Genomic DNA, 7,097 nt, shown 5'->3' with positions numbered 1-7,097 from the left:
TGTACATAATGACCTCTGTCATTACGTCTCCAAAAGAGATTAGAGGAGGGAGAATGTTGAGAGACTTAATCCAGGAGGTCTCTGGCAGGGAATTGCAGTTTCATTAGTGCCCTGGATATCAGTGGCTCATACACATTATAGAAAGAAGGGATATGATTTTTAGAGCCTGCTTCAGATCAGCTGCCACTGAGTAAAATAAGTCAACTTCAGCTTGGGAGCTTTAAATTGAGTCAGTAGGTGGCACTGTCTAGTTTGTGAGTGGTAGGACAATGCTGAAAACTTGTAATGTGTTAAAGCTCATTCTTTGGCCATCATGATGGTATTAACGGATACATGCACAGAATTCCAGCTGATCTCCTTGGAAGCTTTGTATTGGTAGCAAGAGTACAACATGGAACAAAGTTTTTATGTGTTTTGTTGGTCACTAGGAGGAAACTAGTTTTTCCTATATCGTGCTTCAGACCAAATAGTGTCTTTGAGAGAGTTTTTGTGATACTGAGGCAAAGGAAATGCTCTGACCTTAATGGAGAATGATTTATTATACAATCCATAGAGTGGCTGTGTTATAAAACTCCCATCTTGTTGCTGTTGTGTCTCACTTCTATCTTTGAGAGAAAACATCAAGGTCTGCTTTATAGATGAGGATATATCCTCCCTACTGGGCAATAAAAGTTTCTCCTCACTACCTGATGCTTTGAACATGAAAGACCAAATACAGGGTGAGTTTAAGGTTCAATACCTTAACACAAGGCAGGGATGGGGTGAATGATCTGTAGCATGTCATCCACGAATGTCTGTATTCCAGACCTTCCTTCCACCTCTGGAAGCTACCCCTTGTGAGTGGAATGGAAGAGATTCAATTTCAGTTCTTATACTGCACCCATCACACAAGAGTCTTCCCCTGCCGGCTTAAGTTTCTATAACAATTGGATGATAAAGATTGCTATGTGGATACAAACAAACTGCAATTTTTATATAACTCCTGGATAGGTTTTTATAATCTTGAGTATCTCAAGTAAAGCATAGCATCATTCTGCCATGAGGTGTGGTACATAGCATATCTTGGGTGCTAAAATTTAAGCAATATGAGGTGCTAGGGGTCCTGAAGAAATAGGAAATGTATTCCCAAACCGCTACCATCAATGAGTGCTCATTTGTCCACTGGCTAACACTGTCTTGCATTCATGCAATAGGAGCAGCATATCTGTGATGCGGGGGTCACTCATGTAGTGAGTGCCTCTTAGTGGCTGGGTGTGGTACTGCAGGCCTTTTAATAGACCTGGTAAGCTATCAACCTCACTTGATGGCTCTTCAGTAGTTGAGCCGCTCAGTCAAAAATAAAACCCTTCCTGGGTAGAAAAAAGTTAAATACTCTACCTGCCCTTCACCTAGGCTTCCCAACAGAGCCTTACCCTCTTCTCAGGGCTTAGGCCACTTTGCTAGTAGGATGGCAGCTGGGAGGCCTGGGCCCACTCACTACTCTGGGTCCCTGCACACAGCAGCTGTGTACTACTTCCTTCAGTTTGCTGTTGCCTGGGCATTTTCCCATGTAACCCCTTCTCTTCACCCTCACCTCAGGGCTGAAGTTCTCAAATCCTCTTCCTCACTGAAAGCAAGTATCACCAGAACCCATTTTCTGGTTCTCTTGCTCGCCTGTAACCAGCAACAAGCCCCCTTCTGTGCTCTGGTCCCAGCCAGGAACTGATCTGTTCATGCCCTGGAGCTCCTTTTATCTGAGCCTGCTGGGCTCTGATTGGCTGCTTCCACAAGGCTCTTCTAGGCATGCCCGGAGGACCCAACTGTGCTGCTCCTTCCTGGGGCATGGTGTAGAAGGACCACAGGGCCTCCAGCATGGGGCCTTAAAGGGCCCGGTGCATCCCATCACAGTATCACCAATGTGACTCCATTTTAGTTTTTCCTGAGTGGTACAACCCTAATAAAACAGGAAAGGCACGCTCCTCTGCAAATCTCTGATGCACACTGGAGAAGCCCTTCCTCAAAGTAGCTACATGCTACTAGCAGCAGCTGCCATTAACCAATCCAGGTGAAGTGACTAAACTCTTTTTTAAAACTCCTGCAGCATCCTGTTGAATCTTTTATAGGGTAAATTATCACATTCAGGTGACTTAATCTGTTTGGGGTCCCTTTTGTCTGGGGAGGGAAGATCATTGAACTACAGTGTACACCCCTCCAAATTAAACACCAATTGTCATTTATTAAGCACTGTAATAAGTCTGCTCCCAGATATCCTTTCAAGTTAACTGTCTCTTGAGCACTAAAGGTTGTCCTCAAGATGCCCTTCAGATGTACACCTGACCTCTATACAAGGTTGTTTCCTTATATGAATGTCATTGCTCTACTTAAACGCGATCTGCAAACCGAGGGGCAGTGTTGTTTTTATTCTTTTCAGCTTTTTTTATCATGCACTGCAGCCCAAAAGCTTAAACTAAACCCTCCTTTTTTATTTCCCGTTAGAAATGCTGTTTGTGTTTGGCCTGGAATGCTTCATGATAAATGGGGAACTACTGAAATGGTGACATTGCAAAAGGCAAGTCTGAACTACAGAAAGGAATTTCAAGTCATGGTCTAAAACTTTTAGGTAGGGGTATTAGCATCAGGAACTAACCTTTTGGGTGAACATCTTCGTTAGAGTCAATGTTCCTGTCCTTTTAATTAAGGTGTGGGCTGCTCACAAAGCTCATGCTTTGCACCCTGCAGCAGACCCAGGAAAGAACATTCTCGTTTTTCTTCTTAGCAAAAAAGACCATGAAAGAAATATCAAGCGGGAAAAACTCTATCAGAAAGAAGCACGAGCCCAATATCCTAAAAATCCTTCACAGGTTACCTTTCATTTCCATAACACCTCTTTCCATTGTCACCAGGTCATCGTGCTCTCAGCTGATCATTGCAATGTCTACTATGCTCTTGATGCATCTGTCCACCTTAGAATGCAATAAACAGGATAATTTGGGGGAAAGAATGAGCCTGGATTAGTGTGGCTGGCTGCTATCTTTCCACCAATAATAGGACAGAAATGGCTCAGCAGTGAATTGGTTTTGTTAACTTGGTGCATAAGAGCTTTAATGCAGGAGTTAATCTGAATCAGCTGTGGAAAATTCACTACATCTCTAATGCTACAAAGTTTTATGCTGTCAAGTGATATATATAAAAAAGTTTTGGGGTATTTTTTTTTTTAAACTTTCTACTGTGCTTTCCCAGTCAGTAATCTGAATTTCAGTTAAGTTGTTCTGAGACAGGTCTAGACAGAAAATCCTGTACTAAGTACTATAACAAGCCTTTGGCAGAAGGTGATCATTGACAGTGACCTCTAATTAAATAATACACTTGAATAGAGTCCTACCTTGGGATCAATACATGGGCCTCTACTAATTGTATTAATGAAACATAGGACAATATAAACTCAGCATTATGTACATCTATTGATACAGGCATTGGAGAGCAAGCAAGCATGCATGAAGGAAGAGGGACCTGGAGAGATTAGAAGTTAGAGCTGTACTCAGTGACATGTGATTTAATGGAAGGAAATTTGAAGCACAATGAAACCTTTGCTCAGATCCTTCTCCAATAAGCAAACCTTTCAAACTGTCCCCAAGTTCTCCAGTGCACTGAAAAATTGAAGGTTCTCTATCCTTCAGTCAAACTTAACACCCTTCAGTGTAGTTTCAATTTCAGCCAAACATCTGCTCAACTAGGTGAGCAGCCTTTTGGTTTTAAATAGTCACCATCAAGAGAGCTCACCGCAATAAATGTGGGAAGTCATAATCAGTTTAGATGCATGATCAGGAGATCAGGCTGCTATTTTGTAAGATAGAAGACAAAGCAATCTGAAGGTGATGAATGATAAACTGGATATGATCTTGCAATATACCACTGTGATAGTGGCCAATGCCATTCTTAGTCTTGGCTGTATATAAGATACACAGCCACAGATTTTACTCTTGGCTGAGTTTGGCAAGCCTGGTGGCCGTGCAGATGTTCCTGTGGGACTCCCCAGCTACAGCTGTTGCTTGTAGGGTCACATGGTGGAGAACATGCACATGGCAGAACCATCTTGGGAATGAGGTGACTCTATAAAATAGTTGCCTTTGGCTACTCTAGTGGCTGGTCAATGTCTGGATGCTGACTGCCATTAGCCAACGTTCATGGGCATTATTCTGCTGGAATGAAATAGTTTTAGTGTAGATCAAGCATTGCTCATAATCCTGTCTGTCTAGTCAGGAGAGCAAAGGCAACTAGGAGGGTCCTGTTTTTTTATCCTTATTGAGTTGCCCAATGTGGTCTAGGGGTTAATTAGGTACTGGGAGTTGCTACTCCTGAGTTCTATTGCAATATGGGAGTTTGTACCCCTGATCACTGTTGCTGTATCCGGCACTGACTCACTGCATGACCTGGTCACTCTCTAAACTTCTGAATGCTTCACATATACCCACCTATATGAGGTACATAATCCCATCTACATCACAGGCATGACGAGATCAGTTTATAAAGCACTTGGAGATCCTTGGATTAAAGGGACAAGAGAAATAGAAAGTGGTGTTTAGTTTCTGCCAGCCATATGAAAATCCGCCAGCAGGAATGATGAGAAAGTCCTATGTGAGCCGAACTCTATCTTTTCAATAGAACTAAGGTTAAGCCTAATATCCTTGATGAACAACAAAAATAAAGTGTGACGTACGTTACCATATGTTCTTTAGACCTTGCTGAAAATACCCCTATAATTCTGGCTCTCTAGAGAACAGGCCATTGATTGCTGAGCGACATCTAGCGAGCTGCAGTTCAGCCATGTAATTTAAAATAATTACTAATTAAACAAAAATAAAAGAGTCTATAATAACAATAATCAACTCAGCATTGGTTATTAGCCAAGTTAATTTTTGCTGGACCGTTACCTAGGGAAAATAACTTAAAGCCGGGGGGGGGGGAATCTCTTAAACGGAAGGGGATGGAGTGATTTCTGGAACTGCAGCCAGAGACTGACTTCTTGAGCATTAAGGCTCTAGTAAGAAATGGAGGGGATCTCCAGGGTGCACTCGGCAACCAGAGAGCTAATTTTGTATTTTATCGCTAACATCAACATTCTCTTCTTGTTTCAAGAAACTCGTACATTAACACACAGGGGAGGCTGCCATTGAAAAGAGCAGGCCAAGGACAGCTTCATAGTTCTGTTCAGTTGGGCTAACATAGCCCACCTTGGAGTATTAGTTAAGAATCTGACTCGGTGAGAATCGTTGTTTGCCCATTCTTCCCCCCTGCTGATTTCAAGAGTAGAGCATTCTTGCAACCAATGGGAAGACTGTGTGGCCAGTATGCGTGGCTGGCCAGTATGAATGTTCATATATGCCGCTATAGACTGCAAGCTATGTGTCTCATTATGATGCGAGGTGGCATTTTTATCCAAAGGTTTCTAGTTTTGGGGAATAAACCACCAGAGCATTAGAATTGATCTTGTGTTGTTTGCACATGATGCTAGAACAACCCCCAACCCCAGCTAAAATATAGGTCTGAAATAGATACCATCTGGATGTAATTTGTTACGGTTGAGTATCAACAAGAAAGGGTTAAAAGTTAAATTCAGAAATATAGATATGTGAAGTATAAATGCTTTATAGAAAACAAGCATGCAACATATTGGGGGTAGTTAGAAAGATGTCACTAATGGGTAGGGGTTATACCCAAGTTATATGCCATGCATCTTTTCTGTTCATGGGCTATTTCTATCTGAAGCAGTCTGTCGGATGACTATGGATGGCACAAAATCTCCCTCTATGAAAGCAGTTTCACTGCTGGGAATGGAACATAAACAGTAAATCTGAGAAGTCGCTCTCCTGTTAATAATCCAAGAACGTGGCTCATGTAACTTAAGAGTTCCACAGTCAAAAGGTTCTAGTGATTATTATTTCTATACACTTGGACTACTTGCTCAATTTCTTTTAAAGTTCAGCTAAATATAGATGCATTTGGAAAATAAGGGTCTGATTCTCCCCTCGTTTAAGTCATTTCAACTCCATTGACTTTCATGGAGTTACTCCAGGGTTATACCAGTGTGAGATCATAATCAGGCCCAAAGGAATTTCACAAGAGTGGAATTACTAACGGACTATTCGCAAAAAGAAAAGGAGGACTTGTGGCATCTTAGAGACTAACCAATTTATTTGAGCATAAGCTTTCGTGAGCTACAGCTCACTTCATCGGATGCATTCAGTGGAAGATACAGTGAGAAGATTTATGTACACACAGAACATGAAAAAATGGGTGTTATCATACACACTGTAAGGAGAGTGATCACTTAAGATGAGCTATTACCAGCAGGAGAGTGGGGGGTAGGGGGGAAGAAAACCTTTTGTAGTGATAATCAAGGTGGGCCATTTCCAGCAGTTAACGGACTATTGTACCCTGGCACACACAATCCTTGTTATAGAGGGGGACCAGAGCAGTGAACTTCAGAGCCAGACGCAGTTCTGGATTTGTTCTTCTCCAGAGCTTTGATCCCTGACTTTGGATCCTCCATTCCAGCATTGATTCCTCTTTTCAGTGCAATAATTGAGGGCTCTTCTGTCACCACTAAATTATTGGGTGGCTTGGATTATCTTCTCCTTTCATTCCTTTTAATGGGAGGGTGCAAAACAGTTTTCTGTCCTGAGTTATTAATCAAAACCATAGAGTGGCCAAGAGTGGAATGAAGGCATTTATACATGTTACTAAAGTAAGACTGCTTCAGCATGAATAGCTAATAAGCACGAAATGAGTCCATATATCACCTATTGATTATCGCCTGCAGAAGAAGGCAAACAGAAGCCCTTATTGTATGCTGTCCATGTAAATGAAAGCTTTAATTAGATGAAAACAGAATGGATGGTGAGATGGGCTGTACCCAGCCATTAAAGGGTTGTTATTCATAATTAGCTATTTTAGATATTTCCAGTTCTTGGGTCTTTTCCCCCCATGCACTTTAAAAATTCCCAGATGCATTAAGATGAACACAGTAGTTAGTAAATTTCCCCCTGTGTATTGTACAAGCTCAAGGTTATGAGCGAGAACTAGTACTGTCATGTCATAAATCAGGTATAATGAAACAG

The sequence above is a fragment of the Lepidochelys kempii genome, chromosome 8 (genome assembly GCF_965140265.1).
Source record: "Lepidochelys kempii isolate rLepKem1 chromosome 8, rLepKem1.hap2, whole genome shotgun sequence".
Taxonomy (NCBI): domain Eukaryota; kingdom Metazoa; phylum Chordata; order Testudines; family Cheloniidae; genus Lepidochelys; species Lepidochelys kempii.
This window is presented reverse-complemented; position numbering follows the sequence as displayed.